The sequence below is a fragment of the Anser cygnoides genome, chromosome 25 (assembly GCF_040182565.1).
Source record: "Anser cygnoides isolate HZ-2024a breed goose chromosome 25, Taihu_goose_T2T_genome, whole genome shotgun sequence".
In the NCBI taxonomy this organism is placed as follows: Eukaryota; Metazoa; Chordata; class Aves; order Anseriformes; family Anatidae; genus Anser; species Anser cygnoides.
Window position 1 is genome coordinate 7074119 of NC_089897.1, and position 20769 is coordinate 7094887.

The 20769-nt window shown below is 40.5% G+C and overlaps 2 long non-coding RNA genes across 2 annotated transcripts in view; one reads left to right on the forward strand and one right to left on the reverse strand.

The window, feature by feature from the left end:
- LOC106041306 (uncharacterized) overlaps positions 1-20769 on the forward strand; it is a 124879-nt gene that overhangs the window by 91402 nt on the left and 12708 nt on the right. The window contains exons 4-7 of the long non-coding RNA XR_010826571.1: positions 18674-18860; positions 18940-19035; positions 19255-19361; positions 20577-20678. This is a non-coding gene — a long non-coding RNA (uncharacterized lncRNA). The remainder of the gene's footprint in view (positions 1-18673; positions 18861-18939; positions 19036-19254; positions 19362-20576; positions 20679-20769) is intronic.
- On the reverse strand, positions 14544-16563 carry LOC136786942 (uncharacterized). The gene is made up of 2 exons (XR_010826572.1): positions 16426-16563; positions 14544-15838 (listed from the first exon to the last, which is right to left on the reverse strand). It is a non-coding gene; the product is annotated as an uncharacterized lncRNA (long non-coding RNA).

Consider the following 20769-nt stretch of genomic DNA (forward strand, 5'->3'; position numbering starts at 1 on the left):
ATTCTGACAATTTTAGGAATTTATATAAACAAAACATTTCATTTTAAAGCAGAAAATCTAAATCGTGTAAGTATTGTCATCTATTTGAATACTCAGTTCAGATAGTCTTTCAGGCTAACAAAATACATTTTCTGGAATGTTGAACTTATTCAGTTTTCTTTTAAACCAGAGATAGATGAGGAAAAACACCAGATTTCTGCTAGGAAATAGAAAATTCTTATGTTTTTGTGCTGCTCTCCCCTATGCACACTCAGGGAGGGCATCTGCAATGATGAGGGATCCAGGAACCCCAGGAAGGCCTTATTTGCAATGCAAGGTTAAAACACACCACATTTAGCTTAATTTTCCATCGGTTTTTGTGAAAAGTAGAAACAGATGGTGCAGACAAAGGGATAGTAGTCACGTGTCTAATGCTATCCAGAAAAAAAAACTTCTTCCCACATTGGTGCTTGTCTTCTCTTCCTGATGGGGTTCATTCTATACAATATATTATTATTATTATTATTATTATTATTATTATTATTATTATTATTATTATTAAATGATGATCATATATCTCTTGGCTGCTGGCCTGACAAACAATTACTTATGGGTGCCATTACATAATGGTTATTATCATGTGCAGTAATGGTAATGACAGTAAAAGATGCTTTCCTTGTCCATGCTTAGTCTTAACTTAATGTAGGAAAAGGAAAGACAAGTAACTGACTATGGTGGGAGTGAGCACATAGGAGTGGGAGTGGGAGTGAGCATATGGGGTGGGAGTGAGTCTGGTTCATCAGAAAATGATATTATTATTGTCTATAATTTTTTCATGTTAGAGAGGAATGTTGGTAGTTTCCTTCTTGGTAAGTGAAAGGAAAAAGTGGCAAGTGGCAATGTTCTGACCAAACCTCTACTGACACTGAAATACGTAAAAAAAGCCTATACCGCTATCAAGAACAGTGATACAATTAAGTGTCTATAATCAAGAATCAGTGAATGTATTATCATAACATATAGATAGTGTATCTGAATGACAAAAAAATCTAGTTTTTCTTCCTGAGATTTGAAAGAAATATTTTTGGCACATGCAAGGCATGTATCATAAGGAAATGTTTTTGAAAAAATACATATTTAAATGTTATGTTATACTGTTTTTCTTAACCCATCATATGGAATCACATTATTCCTCATAATATTGTGGGTCTGCTAAAATCTGAGTTCAGATTTTGTTTCAGAGGATTTCATTTTCTTTCCCTGCCTGCTTATACAGTTCAACATGTGAATAGAATTTTTCCATAGCTATAATATTTCCTGGAAATAGTTGTTCCTTTGTACCATGTGAGTACTGGCACACCAATCAGACAGATGGATTTTATCTGTTCTCATCTCCAAGGAAATTAGTATTAAGAATTCTTCATCTAAACTACTTCAGCATGCAATGTATTTCTTTCATATTTGTATTGATTTATTAATTACTAAGATCAAAGTTATGAATTAACCAAGGCCAAGACTTCCATCCTTGCTTTGCTGTCTATTTTCAGTTTTGCTTGCATCTCAGTGTTTTTATATACTTGGACTTCATTTGACCAGAAGTACTTAGCTTTGCACTTGGAAGTCATTTGATTTGACAGATTCTGTATTTGTGACATCAAAATATGTTGCTATGGAAAAAGTTACAAGATCTAATTAAAAATGCAGAGGTCACAAGTTTCCCAGAACCAGTAGGGCACAGATCCTAGGAGAAAAGTATCACAACATAAAAAATCCAGAGATATGTCAATCTGTAACTTTCCAGATCTGAAAGGAGTACAGCAAGCATTCAGAACAAACCATGAGACTGGAATTTTGATCAAGCTTCCTTGTACTCATTCAGATGCTGTATATCTCACTTTCCATTGGCACAAATTGCTTCTGGAAATCATGCAGAGCACTGATCTTTGAAATGTTGTCTTAATACACATTAGGGAGAGGTCAGAAACTTGATGGAAATTAGAAGAGCGAGAAATCAGACCTACCTGGTCATCTTTTCAAATCAAATGCCAATATTGAAATATTCTCCATGTAGTATTACAGTGTTTTGTCAGCTACATGCTTCCGTCGCTTCCTTTGAAAGTTTGTCCATGTTCAGTTATGTCTCACTGATTTTCTTTCTCTTCAATACCTTTTTATTTGTTTAACTGTTTCTACATTTCATTTTACTTTTTTTTTTTTTTTAAAACAAATCCTGTGGATTTCCATTTCTTTTGCTTCAGGTTAGCCAAACTACAAGAACTGTTAGTACAAGTACAGGCTTGTGGTTGAGATGCCTGAGCTGGTGATGCCTGTGAGAAGATATGCCCACAAAATATCCAAATCAGAACTTAAGAGTAACTCAGCTGTAATGAATTTATTCATCACATGCTTAGTGCCACACTGATATGAGCACACCTAGTTTGTGCGATGTTGGAGATCTCCGCATTAGTATGTTGTGTGACATAGTCAAAGCATATCCATTTTCACTCAAAATGTATTTAGTGTTGGAGTTCTCAGTGCTTTCATTCCTTTATTACGACTATTATTATTATTATTTTATGAATAGTGTAAACGTATCTCCTAAGTTTGTGCATCTGCCTTCCAGTAGTTGGGGAAAGCAGTTTTTTTCTTTGATCTTGGTTCTGCAATTCAAAAGCAGTGATGTGCTGTTACTACAGCGCAGGGCTAACTCATTTTCAGTTTTCTCTCAGGATACCTGCTAAGCATCTTTCTGTCCTATGAAGATGGAAAGCTTGCAGTCTGATAGGTCCTGCCCACCCAAATGCTTTTCTAGATACAAAAAATTAAATATCATTTCACTGATGACTAAGTTTGCTGAAGTACAAATGTCTGTGAGCACAACACCTCATTCTCCACTGAGAAGTAGCCATTTAGTAGCAGGTCTTGTTATGATACATGCACAGCTTCTTGCAATCAGCCAAGGCTCAGACTGAGATTCACATGGCCAATACAGAATCATTCTCTTGACTGAAGTACAATCAGAAATATTTCTTGTAGGTTAGTAGACAATTGCTTTTATGTATGTTTTGATAAACCATATCATAGAATCCAAGTTAGTTAGAAGGGACCCACAAGGATCATCGGGTCCAACTCCTGGGTCCCCAAAGGACCACCAAAAAAAGTCAGAGCATGTGTCTGAGAGCTTGTCCAAACGCTTCTTAACTCCGTCAGGCTCGGTGCCATGACCACTGCCCTGGGGAGCCTGTTCCAGTGCTTAACCACCCTCTCAATGAAGAACCTTTACCTGATATCCAGTTTGAACCTCCCCTGTCACAGCTTCAAGCCATTCCCTTGGGTCATATCTCTGGTCACCAGAGAGAGGAGCTCAGCACCTGCCTCTCCATTCCCCCTTGTGAGGAAGCTGTAGACGTGACTTCAGCCGCTTCTCATACGTCTTCCCCTCTAGACCCTTTACCATCTTGCTGCCCTCCTTTGGACAATCTCTAACAGCTTTATGTCTTTCTTGAACTGTGGCACCCAACGTGCACACAGTACTCAAGGTGAGACCACACCAGCACAGAGAGGAGTGGGACAATCACTTCCCTCGACCGACTAGCAATGCCATTCTTGATGCACCCCAGGATATGGTTAGCCCTCCTGGCCACCAAGGCACACTGCTGGCTCATGTTCAGCTTGCTGTCGATCAAAATCCCCAAATCCCTTTCTGTGGGTCTACTCTCCAGCGTCTCATCCCCTAGTCTGCACGTATAACCAGGGTTGCCCCCTATATGAACTTTTGCATAAGGTTTTAGTTATCTGCTAAAGATCTTACAAAAGGTACAGCATGAGACTCACGAGGTAGACTTACCATTCCAGTGTGTAGCATGTATGTATACAGGGTCTTTTTCATTATTATTTTGGAGTTAGTTCCTGCAAGAATTTGATACTTGGCTTATTGCCAGTGTTACATGTGGCTCACTGACATGACTGTGGCCTTAGGCTACATCCCTTAAACTGAGAAGATAGAAAGTCAACTAGAATATAAGACATAAAGTGGACTTTGTTGTTAGCATAGGCCTTTTTTTATAACTACAGAAACTGGCATTAGGATTACATATTTCAAAGCCTATATGCATCATATTAGTGTAATAGAAAAAAATATAATGGATTAATTAACAGTAGATTCCCCCCTACCACTACTTTTTAGACTTTAAACTACCATGGCTAATTAAGATGAGGACTAGATGCCTTCATGACCTCGTACAAATGCTGATGTATAGTTTTGTGAATGTAGAAAATGTCATTCATCTGTATTTAATGAAACTTGTTTATATTTTTTAAGTCTATGAACAGAACTAATTACCATGAAAAAGTCTAGGCAGCTGCCCTGAAGCTGTTTCAATAGCTATTTCCTTCTTTCCTTCTTTGTTTTCTAATAAGGAAAAAAGTTTTCAGAGTTACAGAATAAATTTGGGATCAAGATCCAAAATAAATGCCTTTTTACTGAACTGAAGCAATGTCAGATCTTGGCTTCCTTACTCTAATTCTAAGCCACACTAGATGAAAGACTGTGTGAATTCAAATGGCAGTTCAGATGGCAACCATGCTTCTAACCTTATGCTTTACCCATTTCTACATTAGTCATTTATTTTATCCTTTTAAAACGTGTACAAATTAAGCTAATCATTTAAAATTCCTTCCTGCTTAATATGATATTAGAGACTTTAAATAATTTTCTTTTTTTTTTGTGTGCAGATAATACAGATTTTTTTTCTTTCATAAAGCAATCAAAAGCACGCTACTGTCATTTTACATCAGCGTAGTATTTCCATTTTCTCATGTTAATTGTTTAATTTTAATTTTCTCATGTTAACTGACCTATTTTTATTGCTGTCTGCCTTTTCTCTAAATTGATCATTTGAAAAATAAGCAAGCTACCCTAAAAGAGCAGTGTGCTTAAGGGAAACTCTGGAGATATTCTTTCCTTGACTGGAGTCTCCTGAAAAATTTCTCAGCCCTGATTTCTAAAAGGCAAGAAGCTGAAGTAAAACTGTTGCAGAGAGCATGAAGTAACAGGATAGAGTCTGTAAACTGATTTTGTACTAAAAAAACTGACTCACAGTGTTGAGTGTTGCTAAATGCAAACAAGTATTTTTCTGTTTGTTGCCAAACAAGCAGAGAGCTTTTCATATTTCTTTTCACCATTTGGAACTCTAAAAAAAGGAAGGGGAAAGAAAAATATCTCTCTAGCCTATCAGAGCCTGGTTCCCTTACCAGGCTTGGTTTAATCACATTAGTGTTTGTATAGAAAAGGTGTAAAACCAGCATCAAACCATTAGTCTTATGGTGGGAACCCATTTTATTAATGTACAAGGCAATAAAACATGGCATTCCATCTTCTAAAACAGACTAGGATATGTACTGGAAATTAACACGTAATATAAAGTAATTTGGTAGTAATTCCATGTGAACATTTTCACAGCAAAGTTGAGCCAAAGAGTTATTTCCCGTGTGCGCTGATGATTTTGATTAGTGAAGACAGTTACGTGAAAATGTTTTTACATGACTGTAGTATGCAAAAAATCTGCAAAGTCATTAGAAGAGCCATCAATTTCAGAACAAACCATATAAGGTGCACAGAATTTTACCATACTGTTATAGATGAAGCCATACAACACCTCAAAAAGAAAAAGTCCTCCCTCATTCCCATGCTCCTCTGGAAAGGAAGAATTCTGGAAGTGAAATTTTGACTTGGGTTTAGTTGAAGTGGGCTTGTCAAGCAGTGCTGCTGTTATCCCAGAGCCCTGATAGTTTTGGCTTAGAAAACTAGCCTAGTGGGAGATAGTTTGCCTTCCTGATGGAATATGTCTGAAAGGTTAAATTGCAGAAAACAGTTCTAAGAGCTGTATCAATATTTAGAGGAGGTGGCAGGTGAATTAAGACCAAGAGGTGCAGTAAGAAGACTTCCGGGCTTGGGAGAAAATGGTTGAGCACTAGCTGTTAATTCTGTTAATATAGCAAACATATTCATGCTAAAGGATGCCAAGAGCAAGTATCTGTGGCAGCATGCTCAAGTGAGAGGGCTGTTGGATGAAAAAAAGAACATCTACAATGTCTATTAAGTCTGCCTGGTTTAAGGGGTTATATGATACATGTGTATCTGTGGGCAGATTGCTTCTCTTCTTCTGTAAATTTCTAGTCAGTTGCTCACTTCTAACAGCAAACCTGCAGGTGCTCTTGTTCCAGATTGTCTCAAGTTCATTTTGTCCCTTACTGGTCAATCCTGGCAGTACGCCTTTGACCATCGAATGGAATTCAGAATCAGGAACATGAAATTGTATTGATTTCTGTGTTGTAATAGTTTGCTCTACAGGTTAGTTCCAGTGGGAGGGCTGGAATCAAAATCTGGGAACTTCTCTTATCACAATGCAAGTATGGAACCTAGAAGAATCTAGCCAGTGTCTTAATTAAACGGGCTTTTATTAAATAAGTATTTACTAACCTTTAAAAATGAAAGCATGCAGAACTGTGACTGAAACCCTGTTTTTTGTTTGTTTGTTATGAGCTAGGAGTTGATTTAGTAATGTCAGACTATAGAGTAGATATGGTTTGCCAAAAATAACTTACCTATGAAAGCAGGTCCCCATTGTTCATATGATACAAGTTTTGTCCAGATGCTGGCTAATGCTGTTGTGGTATTCCATGTTGGTTCTGTGAGTTATCAGACTGTAAGTTCATTGTAACTTAGGACAAAACAAGTGTTCTTTTACTGTGCTCTTAAATACTATCCTACCTGAGCTGACTAGCTGGTTGTGGCTGTTACTTTCAAAACACATGCTTTTGACAAACTGAACACTTGCTGGATCAGAAAAAAAAATAATATAAAAATCTTTGTATTTGCTGTCTGCTGAAGCTGATCTGGTATGCCACAGTCAGGCTGACCTTCTGGGAAATCTCACAGTTTATTCAATTGTAATCAATAATTTTAACTGATAACTAGCACAATAACCTTTGTATTCTGAGCTATGTACAAGTTAAATGTAAATCTGCAATTGACTTTCCACAAAACTTGCAATGAGAAGAGTAGTGTTTTCATTTGAGTGCTCTAGCTTTTTTCTGCCAGTGATGTTGCTTGACGTCATATGCTATAGGAAATTCTGAATAAATACATTCTTACAGGTGAACTTAACAAAAGATATATACTTGTTTACCAGTGCACACTCCTTAGTAGCACACACCAAACTCACAAAGTCCCATTGCTTTTTAGCTATGTTTTGTAACCATAACAGCATCTGGACTAAAAAAATGTATGAAGTGGTCCATAGTTGCAGTGCTTCATAAAAAATTCAGAGCCAACTCTCATGCACTAAATGTGTTGAGTAGCTGTGGTCCTTTTTTTCATCAGTGTCAGTTTACTAGAATGTAATAATCTACAGTAAGAGACAAGTGTCCTTCCTTCCCTTCCCTTCCCTTCCCTTCCCTTCCCTTCCCTTCCCTTCCCTTCCCTTCCCTTCCCTTCCCTTCCCTTCCCTTCCCTTCCCTTCCCTTCCCTTCCCTTCCCTTCCCTTCCCTTCCCTTCCCTTCCCTTCCCTTCCCTTCCCTTCCCTTCCCTTCCCTTCCCTTCCCTTCCCTTCCCTTCCCTTCCCTTCCCTTCCCTTCCCTTCCCTTCCCTTCCCTTCCCTTCCCTTCCCTTCCCTTCCCTTCCCTTCCCTTCCCTTCCCTTCCCTTCCCTTCCCTTCCCTTCCCTTCCCTTCCCTTCCCTTCCCTTCCCTTCCCTTCCCTTCCCTTCCCTTCCCTTCCCTTCCCTTCCCTTCCCTTCCCTTCCCTTCCCTTCCCTTCCCTTCCCTTCCCTTCCCTTCCCTTCCCTTCCCTTCCCTTCCCTTCCCTTCCCTTCCCTTCCCTTCCCTTCCCTTCCCTTCCCTTCCCTTCCCTTCCCTTCCCTTCCCTTCCCTTCCCTTCCCTTCCCTTCCCTTCCCTTCCCTTCCCTTCCCTTCCCTTCCCTTCCCTTCCCTTCCCTTCCCTTCCCTTCCCTTCCCTTCCCTTCCCTTCCCTTCCCTTCCCTTCCCTTCCCTTCCCTTCCCTTCCCTTCCCTTCCCTTCCCTTCCCTTCCCTTCCCTTCCCTTCCCTTCCCTTCCCTTCCCTTCCTCTGCCCATTTTGGATATGCATTTACCAAATGTTCATCCCAACATTATCAACAAGAGAAGAAAATTATTGTATTGTCTTTCTGTTTCACACTCGGGAGAAGAAATAAAAAGTCATTCCTTCTTAGTTACTTTTACTTTTTTGTTTTGTTACTGCATTATTCTCTGCCAAGTTATGTCCATTCATGCTAGAGAAGAATTCAGTCCAGTGTTTATTTCCAAATAACTTGGATCAGTATGAGGTAAATGAGCTCTTCCTCTGTCATTGTCAACTGCCCAACAGCTATCTATATAATCGCCAAATTTTAAATAGTTGGCCAAATAGCTTCTAATTGTTAGGAGCCCCCCAGACACTCTACCACATGCATTGACAAATTGTGCTCCCTCATTGGATTCTGAAATAACAACTTATGGAATGGATGCAGTATGACCACTTCATTTTTTAATTCAAGGTCCTTAATTTTCAATTTGGTTATACAATGTGATGTCTCACCAGATTTCATTTGTTTTGCCTGGTTTGCAGTGAACATGAAGATATAGATAATTCCAGAACCTGTGATTTGTACAATTCCCTATCATTTTCCTGTTTGCTAGTGCCCCAAGATACAAGCATATTCCATCAAGAAAAGAACAATCCTACTGACAGGAGCCTAGACAGAGCAAAAAGCAGTTTTGCTTCTGTTACAAATAGACTTCATTCCAAACAAAAAATCTCAGCATTGATTATATGTATCAGAGTCATAGGACGGCTTGATTTGGGAGGGACCTTAAAGATCATCTTGTTCCACCCCCCCGTACCATGGGCAAGGATGCCACCCTCTAGATCAGGTTGCCCAGGACCTCATCCAGCTTGGTCTTGAACACCTCCAGGGATGGGGCATCCACAGTTTCTCTGGTCAACCTGCTCCAGTGCCTCACCACCCTCTGAGTGAGGAATTTCTTCCTAACCTCTAATCTAAATCTACCCTCTTTCAGTTAAAAACATTCCCTCGTCCTGTCTCAGTCCCCCTGACTGAGAAAAAAGTTGCTCTCCATCTTTTTTATAAGCCCCCTTTAAGTATTGAAAAAGACACAATGAGTTCTCCCAAGAGCCTTCTCTTCTTTAGGCTGAACAGCCCCAGCTCTCTCAGCCTTTCTTCATAGGAGAGGTGCCTCAGCCCTCTGATCAACTTTGTGGCCCTCCTCTGGACCCGTTCTAACAGATCTACATCCTTCATGTGCTGGGGGCCCCAAACCCCCTCACATGGGCAGAGTAGAGGGCGACAATCACCTCCCTCGACCTGCTGGTCACTCCTCTGTTGATGCAGCCCAGGACACAGTTGGCTTTCTGGGCTGTAAGCGCACACTTCTGGCTCATGTTGAGCTTTTCATCCACCAGAACTCCCAGGTCTTTCTCCGCAGGGCTGCTTTCATTAAGTTCTTCTCCCAGTCTGTACTCATGAACAGTGATGCTGTTTTGCTGTGTGCAAGAAATTAGATGAGAAGAGCAACTCCTTACTTCCACATGCTTAGGATGCAACAAAGTATGTCCCTTGTGCTTTGGGCTCTTTCATCAAGACTTTGAAACTGGACCCGTGGGATGCTTGTCAAAAAGGAGCTAGTACAAAGTAGGCAGGTTCTCACCCTGCCTGTTATTTCCTCAAAGGACAATACTTTAAATCAATCGTTGTCATGAATATAAATCTTGAATTTTCTATTGTATTTCCATGCTACTCTTTAAGGCATTTAGTAAATTAAGAAACTTACCAGTTAGTACAAAGCAGTACTTTGACTGTCATTGAAACACTGAGAGACAAAATATCACTTTACAAAGTTTTCAGCATTAGATTATTTAATATTTTATTTAATGAATGTCACAAATAGGAAAAGCTTTTCCCTCCCAGTGCCTGCTTGAGTGAAGGGATAGGGTCATTTTAACAGCAAGCAAGTGGAATTTTAAAAATAAATTGATAAGTAAATTTCTTTAATGTCTAGGAATCATCAGTCTGCAATTTGTAACATGGAGGTGAAGTGGGAGAGAAAAAGAAGCAGGGAGTGCTTCTTAAGGGGTAGAGTGAAATGCACCACAGAACTGGTATGCATTATGCTGTATCTTTGATCTGACTTTGATTATAAAAGAAAAAAAAGTCATCTAAGCATATGGAAGGTACAAAAGCTATGAATTCTACTATGCTGATTCATTTTGTCTCTAATGCAAGACTATTGCATCTAGAGTTCATGTTAAATCAAGCAATGGTATGATAATCTAAGACTGCTGCCTTTATTGGAAAAGAACTGAAAAGGAATAAATGTTAGAGGATTGGAATTAAGTTCCATTTTTAGACTAGACTTGAACAGTAAAATGGAAATATAACTTGATAAGCATATTTATCGCCATTTTTATTGTATTCAGGTCAATGAACTCAAAAGGCAACAATCATAGGAAAACAGAGACAAGAGACTTCATAAAATCATAAAATTACTTCATATCTCTTGTGTTTTATCTCAGTGCAGGATTAGTTTATGCCTGTGTCATTTCTGCATTAAAAATCAAAGCAACGACAAAACAAACAGACAAACAAATAAACAAACACCAAAACCCAACAACCCAGTACAGTGTTTGATGATGAAAATAGAGCATGAAGAATTATTTAAAAGTATCAGAATGCTTAGATGTCCTTTTTGACAAGAGAATGAAGGAAAAGACACTTCTAGCCACAGAGGATTTTTGGAAATATCTAATTAGCCAAAGTTGTTTTAAATGAATAGTTTGCACTGATGCTCTCTAAACAAAACAAGCAACAAACAACTTACTCTTCTCCTTTGATCCATCCAATCTTGTCTCCTCTCATCTTCAGTGCCAGGGAAAGTTATCTAGCAGATCATCTTGAGTGCCATCATGTGGCACATACAGGACAACCAAGTGATCAGGCCCAGTCAGCATGGGTTTATGAAAGGCAGGTCCTGCTTGACGAACTTGATCGCTTTCTATGACAAGATGATGTACTTAGTGGATGAGGGAAGGGCTGTGGATGTTGCCTTCAGTAAAACTTTTGACTCTGTTTCCCAAGCATTCTTCTGGAGAAATGGACTGCTCATAGCTTGGATGAGTGTATGCTTCACTGCGTAAAAAACTGGCTGGGTGGTCAGGCCCAAAGAGTTGTGGTGAATGGAGTTTAATCCAGAAAAGGCTGGTCACTAGTGGTGTCCCCCAGGGCTCAGTACTGGGGACAGTTCTCTTTATATCAGTAATCTGGACGAGGATATCCAGTGCAGTAAGACACAAGTGTTGATCTGTTCGAAGGTAGGAGGGCTCTCCAGAGAGATCTGGATAGGCTGGATGGATGGGCTGAGGCCAACTGTATGAAGTTCAACAAGGCCAAGTGTGGGGTCCAACCCTTGGAGCACAACCCCATGCAATGCTACAGGCTGAGGGAAGAGTGGCTGGAAAGCTGCCTGGTGGAAAGGGACCTGGGGATATTGGTCAATAGCTGACTGAATATGAGCCAGCAGGGTGCTCAGGTGGCCAAGAAAGCCACCATGATGAAAAGCCAGATGTCTTTTCCAACCTAAATGATACTGTGATTCTGTGATTCTTCTAGAATCTGACACCTCTTTCTCACATTTCTTCTACACCTCCTATAAAAAGCACTGGAAATGAGCTGAAAGAATCTACTTTCTAATACAAAACTGACTTCTGACCAGTCAATGCTGTATATTTAAGCCATGAATAGAGAATTGCGTGATGAGGTGACTGAATGCACTGTATTTATTTCCTTCCTCTCTACTCTAATCCTGTAAGGAACTGTCTTTGCTGTCAGAGTCTCATATATTTGAGGCATACCTAGGTCACATTCCTTCACAAGAAAAAGTAAATCATAATGTAGCCTGAGCCAGTGTCAGTAGGAAACTGCCTCTGTGAAAAAAAGAAACCCTTAATTCAAATTAGTGTGCTTAAGAAAAAGCACTGTTTTTTTTTATTATTTTTTTATTTCTATGGTTTGGTCAGTAGTAAGAAACAGAAATATTTACCCATCAAGTTGCCTTGAATGTCTTCATGTTTTCTGATGGCTCTTCCAGTGATATTTTGCTTTGTAAACAAAGAATGTGTTCCTAAAACTCAAACAATGTTATCATGTATATAGTTGATAAGTGATGAAACAGTGTATGACAGCAGAAACGCAGCATCTGCATCTCAAAAGAAAAGGTCAATTGCTGTGCATACAACTGAACATAAGTATTACACAGTTCAAGTAACGTGCAATTTGACTGAATAACAGATTATTAAAGAGAAGAAAAAAGTTTAACAGATCTAGGGATGTTCAGAACATCAAATACTAAAACAACAGATCTCTAGCATAGGGATAAAAACAAATCTGAACAGAATTAGGATTTAGAAATACTGGGATGGCTACAATGACATCTACCAAAAAAAGCTGGCTTTGGTCTGTAGAAGCTTTAGCAGTGTTGTGGTTTAACCCGGCTGGCAGCTAAGTACCACACAGCCGTTCACTCACCCTCCCCCCTCCCTCTCTGGGATGAACCGCTAGCTGAGTACCAATCTGCTAGGAGAACTGCTATCTAGTTGAGTACCAATCTCTCAAATGACATGAGCTTTGCTCGGAAAAAGTCCTCAGTGCAGAACAGTGAAATGAAGCTATCAGTACTTGAGTACTTTTTTGTTCAAGTGCTTCTATATGATGGACACTTGAATGCAGTCAGTGGTATCTGGGTGCATCACAAGTGTGTATTTACTTTTAAACTACTGATAGAATAGCTACTTTAGATTGGCAAAGGAAATACATCTGTGAATAGACTGTGTGCAGAAAAGTTACTAGAGATAATATTTCCAAAAAGTGTTCTTGCACTGCTATTCAATGACAGTTGTATGCCTCCAAAATGTCATATTATCTTCCTGATTCCTTTTCTCCTTCTCTCATGAAAGAGGCACTCTCCCTCTTAGCCTCAATGAAGGCTTTGTTTTTGTCTTCAACATTCATTACAAACTTTCTGGTGATTAGCATGAAAAATACTAACACAAAGAAGATTTTTCTTCTCAGACTGCAATAAGACTGGGAATGCTGCTTACTGGCAGATAGAGCTGAGAGTCTATTGAAAGAATTTGGATAAATTGACTAGCTTTTTCCTCTACAGAGCCCGTTGTGTGTGTCGCACCAATAATGCTTTTAAAAAAGGTTATTCTGATACTATGTGCAAGATTTGAGGACTTGTCTCTTGGAAGCTTAGGTCTGTTGTATGGCATACGTTTTCTTCTCACCACACAGGAGAAACATGGAGGCAGGTTTGGTGTGTGTCCAAGGCCACACTGCATCAGCGATAGTGCTCAATAATGTTGTTGTAGTTTATGAACAGTCCAAGAAGAGGAGAGGACCAGTTTAACATTGTCATACTTGATATTACAATCTGTCACACCAATATTCAGTTTGGGATTACATGTTCAAAGATCAAGGGGACCTAATTTGGCAGATAGCAAACTGCTAAACTCCCTGCCCCTGGTAATTCATAGAAACTTGGCAGAGAAACACACAGGCACAGTTATCATATAGGGACTCCCTCAGAAGTCCAAAAAATGTCCAAAAAACAAAAAATGTTTCTCAAAAGCAGTTTCTAATAATAAGATAAATAACATGGGTGACTGTTATCAGAGTCTATACTCATGTGCTATGATGTTTAATTATCTGCAAATATAGGTTACGCAGATAATAAAGACAGACAATGGTAAGAGGCTTTCTTTTTAAATTCTGACACACTTGATTCAGCCTCAAAAACAACTATGCCTTTTGATGGTAAACAATTGGTCATGAAAATATTGCCTGAAATGAACTTACAAACATGGTAAAACATGGGCAGTTTAGGAAAAAATAAGGGCTATCTAGGCAAGGGTTCTATGTCCATCTGATGCATCTATTATAAAATGTAGAAACTGTTCATAGCAGAATATAATGATCCATTTTCCATGTGCATGCATAGGTGGAGAGAGGATCAGTGTGACCAAAAACACTGGAGGAAGCAGATATGCCTTCAGTAAAGTGATTGAACGTCAAGAACAGTAAACAATGAGAACATGGAAATAGGTAGAAAGTCAGTATTCTGAAAGTCTTAGAAGCAGATGACTAGAAGCATATATTCAATGCAGTTGATCAGATGGCTGAAAAATGGGAGAAACATCTCAAAATAGGAGCAGGGAAGACAGGAGCTTTTTGCCTTTGGATACTTCTCTTATTTCTATGTTCTTTCTAGACTAAATGCAGAATGAATAAGCTCTTCCAAACACTACCTCTGCAGCACCATCTGTTTGGCAAAAAAAGCCTGTAAACATTCACAGGGAATGTAACCATTTAGGCTCAACTTCTAATGGCAGTTGTTGAAATCAAATTAAAGAAATGCTAATTTATTATTATTATTATTATTATTATTATTATTGTTATTATTTTATTTGTGTGTGTGTGTGTGTGTATGTTTTCCCTGATACCTTCCCTCTCAACTAGAGTTCAGGACTCTCAGAAAGAAAAGTTGGGTTTACACCCATCATTGCAGATGCTTTTGGGTAATTTAGCAGGGAAGGCTAGGCATGTATTTTGTCAGAGATCCAGGAAATATTTTCTAAATTATATCACAGAAGAATGAAAACCTTCCTTGAGCTGTATGGTCTAAGAGAAAGGAGGTTATATAGGGCGTAATTTTTCTGTTCTCTAATGGAAACTATTGTCTGACTTTGCTACAGCCATAGTTTTCTAACCATTAGAAGTAATTTGCCCAGATTAATGCTCTCTGTTCAATTCATATAAAGTGACAATTTCATAACACTGCTGTCTTTATCAGTAGTCAAAATAACCCCTGGTAAACCCCAGGAGGCAAAAATGCTTGTCGCGTTTAGCTGTTGAGGGTGGATGCTGCTGCTTCATGAAGAATAAAGTAATTGTTTTAAGGAAAAAGAAACATCATAAAATTACTGGGTCTATCAGAATTCTTTGTCTTTCATCAGATGTATTATTCCGTCATAGCTTGGCTTTTATTTTTATGTTTATCACAATGCCTTTTTTGTGTCTCTGATAATACAGGAGTGCTGTGAGTCTTCCCTAAGAAGATACTACAAAGTGTTTTTTTTAAAAAAAAGAAATTCACCTATTTTTTTTTTTGTGGGTTGAATTCAGGGAATATTGCTGATTGCAAAGATGCACATAAATTCATGGATATTTTCTACTGCAACTTCATGTTGAAAATGCCAACTTCTATAAGACCATAAAAAGTTTTTTAAAATTACTTTGCATGTTGTTCCCTGTATAGCCAGTACAGTTGTTCTCATTAGCTTTCTTTGTATTGCATGTGTAGCTGTTTGAACTAGCTATAGCTAAGGAAGTTCATGTAGTTAGGAAAGTTTTAACACTTTACTATCTTTTCTCCCTTTCTCCCTTAGGTATGGTAACATATGCTCCCAGTTCAGCCTTGGAATCCATTTAGACCACAAACAGCTATCATTCTCTAAGTCAATCAACCATCTTGCCTTTGAATAATTAGTCTGCTAAGTCTGAATGCTAAAAGCAGTCTTTGATTTTAATTAGTGTTATTTCACGTGTAATTCAGCATTGTTTTGACTTCTTTTTCCTGAGGCTGGTCATATAAAGATATTTTTAATGCCTTTATTCAGTAGAGGAAAATGTCTTTAAACATGTTAATAGTGCGTAAGATTTCTCTGAAATATTATTTCCCATCCAGAAGCTACCTTTTTGCACTCTCCCTGTGGAAAAAAAAAAAAAAAAGTGCTAAAACAGCTGTAACAACATTTAGAGTTTTTTAGAGGTTTTTACCTGGCTTTACTGATTATTGCTTACAGTTGATGTGGGTTAACCTTCTGTGCATGCTGTCTATTTCCAGAAATTTATAGCTTACAGGATAACACTAGGATATCACTATGATTGAGGGCTAATATGGCTTATCAGTCACAGTATTGGATTTAGGATTTACATTCAAGGGTTTAGCATTTTGTGGTTTGCTAAACTAAATTATAAGTTCCTGAAAGATTTGACACTTGAACTCCAAACCTTAAGTAGGACTTGTAATATTCCATCCAGGGTTCACCTCTCTGTGGTCTGATTCAAGAAGTGTTTTAGGTAGCTTCCTTACATGCACTGAAACTTCTGAGGAAATTGCTAAGTTATGAAAGCAAGCTGTGAGGAAATATATACTGTACAGCCATGTGAGATAGCAAAAGTGCATATGTGAGCCTGAAATGGGACTAGGTAGTACCTGCAAAATGACAACATAATTTGTAATGTAAAAGAGAAACAAGAATCTCAATGCTGAAAAAAGAATGTTAGAACTTACCATCGCCTCATTGTCTGTTCAGGGTCAAGGCTGAAGTCACTTTTGACGCACAGCTTCCACTTAGCATACTTTTATACTCTTAACTCAAGTAGTGGAGATATCCATCTAGCACTTGGCCTGCGCAGTGTTAGTGCCAATACCCATTAAAGAAAAAAAAAAAATGAAAAGAAGGACAACAATTTCTCTGCATAGGAGATACTGCTTTAGTCAACAGTACAGGGATCTAGTGTGAAGCACCTGTTTTAGAATCAAGTTACAGTCAGGTATTTTTAGGCTAGTACTTAGGAAATTAGGGTCTAGACCACAAAGGAGAAAAGTAACAACAGTTCAAGTGGGAGACAGGTAAAGCATTATACCCTGATACCTGCCTAATACCTCAAAGCATCAGAACAACTAGCCTGGAAGCATAGCCCCTTCCTGACTTCAGCAGCATCCCTCAGTTACTACTCCATCACTGCTCTTATAGACTTCACATCTCCTTTTGAACTGCCTCTTCCATTACATTAATTCACTTCCTTACCCTTTCCATCATCTTCCAAACAGTTCCAAACTGACAGCCACCTAATACCGTCTTGAGACACAGCCATTGTTTTACCACCCATCCTGACTTCTCTGAGATATTCTTAAACCACATGATACCTTCAAACTTTCAACACATCTTCCCTTAGAATCCCAGGTAAACCATCACAGTCCCCTCATCTTCAAAACTCTCACAAAAGACGTTTTTTATTTCTGTAGCTCTGCATGGCCGAGAGCAGCTGGGCAGACAGACTACTGAGCAGTCTGCACCAAGCCCAATATCGTGCCATAGCAAGCTGTAGGACAGCTCCTCCCCACCAGGCGACCCCAATGCCCTCCAGGCAAGGCAGTTCCTGGCACTCTGTGAACCATGGTGTAAATAAGAAAGGAAAGAGCAAGGAGGGTTTGAGAGAGGAAAGCTAACTGCCATTAGTACTGACAGCTCTAAAGGCTGAGGATATAGTGGCTAAGCATTGTTTATATGAAGGTCTGAAGGGGTATAATGCAAAAGGATTAGTAAAATACCATGGTTGAACTCAAGGGTTCTCCTCAGGCCTGCAAGTGGGCTTTTGATATGGTGTCCTTGTACTGAACTCAAGCACATCAGTGTGAGGAGAGTTCTGTGTGTTGGCAAGAGAGGGGTGAGTAGGGCTGGTCTGGGAGAAATACATGTAGAGGTGAATGAGAGATGGGTCTGAAGCAATAAGGGGTGTGGACTTTTCAACACTGATGAGGTTTTCATCCCTGATTCAGGGAAGGTTCAGGCTGGATATTAGGAAAAGATCTTCACTGAGAGGGTGGTCAGGTACAGGCTCTCCAGAGAAGTGGTCATAGCACCAAGCCTGCCAGAGTTCAAGAAGTGTTTGGACAATGCGCTCAAAAATATGATATAATTTTTGAGTGGTCCTACGTGGAGCCAAGAGTTGGACTCAATGATCCTTGTGGTTGCCTTCTGACTGAGGATATTTTATGTGTCCACTGGAGTCCCCTGCAATGACTTTTAAGATGATGCTTCTTCTGGGGTCCCCCACAACTTCTGCGGTGTCAACAGTACATGTAGTACTTGAAGGCACTGTCACCCACATATACTTAGAACCCCTCTGGTAGATAACCCCCACCCTGACCTCCTGCTTGTGAACTTTCTCCACACGAGGGCTCTGCAGATTCCCCTCAAACCAGCCCCCAAAGCCCCATGTCACCAGAACCTGCCCCAAGGTCACCAACAACCTCTAAGGTCCCTGGACTGCAAAACCACCCCCAAACCTGAACCACTCCACTCTTACAGTACCAGAACTACTTGTAAAGCCTGCCTAACACCTCAAATGCCTCTGACACCACCTGAAAGACCTGCTACAACCCCCACCCCCACCACCCAAATCCTTGCATAAAATCTTTAAGCCCACTGCCAAACAGTGCTCCAGTAGTCGTAGCAACTACAAACCAGCCGTGTTCCTATTCCCAAGCCTCCATGACGCCAGGTGTCTCTTTATCTCCCTTCACTGTCTGGAGTTGGCCTGGTGACTACATAGTACTGTGCACCTTTGCTCCCATGCCACAGGATAACAGGATGGATGACCGGACACTGCTGGAACTGGGGCAGAGGCCATTCAGAGGCCAAGCAGAGGACAGATCACTCCCTGGGGACCACCAGCATTTCCTTTTCCCGTTGCAGTAAGACAAGCAGAGGATAGCCCTTGCCTTACTTTTTTTTTTTATTTTTTTTTGTCAGTTAGTGCTGATGCAGTGACATTACATCAAGGTAAAAGGGAAGACTCAGCCAGATGACTTCTAACCTGTTTGGCTCCCACATCAGCCCTGCTGGAGGCTGATGCACCTCCCACCAGCTTCAAACTGTGCTGGGGTCCTCCTTGCTGCCTACAAGACTGCATCATATATGAGTTGGGATTAGCCAGAGGGTAAGTCTTCTGAGGCAGTGTTAGTGACCGAAGGAACAGTGTTACTGGTTGTCAAAATCAATTCACTCTTTGTCCGCAGGTACCACTTCCCCTAAGAAGAGACTGGTTGGTGGAACTGAGAGAACCCCAAAAATCAAGAGAATTCTTCACAGTGCAGATGAATTACTACTCACAGGTAGGTTTGGTGGCAGTACAGCTTAGTGCAATCTTAGGGACTGATTCTTGCATAGGACCTAATATGAATGGTGGCCTAAACCAAGCCTACAAAGAACAATTGAAAGGCATTTCTAACGTGTGTACCACAGTCTTCTGATTAAGATCTCGACAGTAATAATTCCCTGTGCCACCAAGTTTTCAGCTCTGTGTTCTGATCTGAGATCTTGTTTTACTACAGTGTTGGTATGACAGTCAGACATCTGAAGTCTGACAGGCAGACAAGCTGACAGCTGTGCAAGTTCCTAGCTGGGCTCTAGTCTAGCAGTAGAACAGAAGCATAGACAGGTAAGATCATAGTTTTTTCATTTCAGATAACATAATCAAATGCTTTCCTGGGGAAAAAAAAAAAAGAAGAAAAAAAAAAAGCCGATGGGGAGGAAGCTGACAGTTACTGTCAGTGATTTACCACATCAAGATCAGCAGCCAATCTTTCCTCAGGCAGATGAACTCTGCTCTACTAAGGACTCTTAGTAGAGTATCTAAGAGTATCTAAGGATACCACATGGTCAGGGGACGGGACTGGCATTGAGCCCTGTGGCAGAGTCACTCCCACATGTTGTTTATGTGCATTCATTAAACAATTGCTTTATTCTTCTAACTCATAGCCATGGTTCCTGCAGTCCCTTTGCACCTTATTGAAAAGTGTGCTCCTTAGCTATGCGGATTGCTTCTGGGATGGGGAGAGGAAGAGTCCAAGCTTACAAACACATAGGCAAAGATGCATGCAGGGACATGTTGTGTTCTGCTACTGGGCTTTTGAGTAGACATGTTGCCCCACTCACCCATTCAGGACCATTACAGTTTTCTGTTGACTCCTGCAAAACCCTTTATTGTGTCCCTCAGTCCTCCCCTGGTTCTATAGCATCTTTTCACCCCTGTTGTATCCTGAGGACCTCTCCCGGAATTTCATTATGACAGGATTTCTCCACACATAACTCAAGTAGTGCTGCCATGATCGCTACTGCTTCCCCATGCCCAAAATACAGAACTGCAGCACCCAGCTCCGCTCATGCACAGTAGCAGTGCTGTACTCTGCAGCATGGCGGCACTAAGAAAGCATTTCATTTCAGCATCAGTGTTAGTGGCACCAGGTAAGTGTTGGGACCACCAGTGCGGCTAGCGAGACCTTTTGGTGGTGACGGGCTCAGGGGTGTCTCCTGACTGCCCCAGGATGATGTGATGGAGAGGCACCGGGGGACTGCAGGGCACAGGGTGCTGGGTGTGGGCAGGGCTTGTGGGGTAGGGGTAGCCACTGCTGGGGTCTTTCCCATGGGCTTGTGCAGCCCTGGGTGGCCATGCACACAGAGAGCCAGGAGCCCCAGAGCAGCGTGGGTGTACAGTGGCCTGTGGGCTGGGTCTGCCAGGCACACTTGCCTGGGAAAACTCTGACAGGTTCCCTGTCAATTGAAGTTGGGGCAGCCCCAGGGAATTAGTGGAGAACTGGCAGAGGGGAGGATGGGAAGAAGATAATAGTCTCTTCCACTCCCCCAACAATTACAGATGCTGAATGCCTCCCCAGCTCCTCAGAGCTTCCATGGAGACTCCCGCAACACTGGTTGCCCTGCATGGCTGCCTCTAGCTCCAGGACCAACCTTGAAGCAGGTTTGAGTCAATTCGGGGAAGAACAGTATAGAAACTCATACAGAAGGAAGGGTGCTAGCCTAAAATAGATTTGGATAATACCTGTTGATAA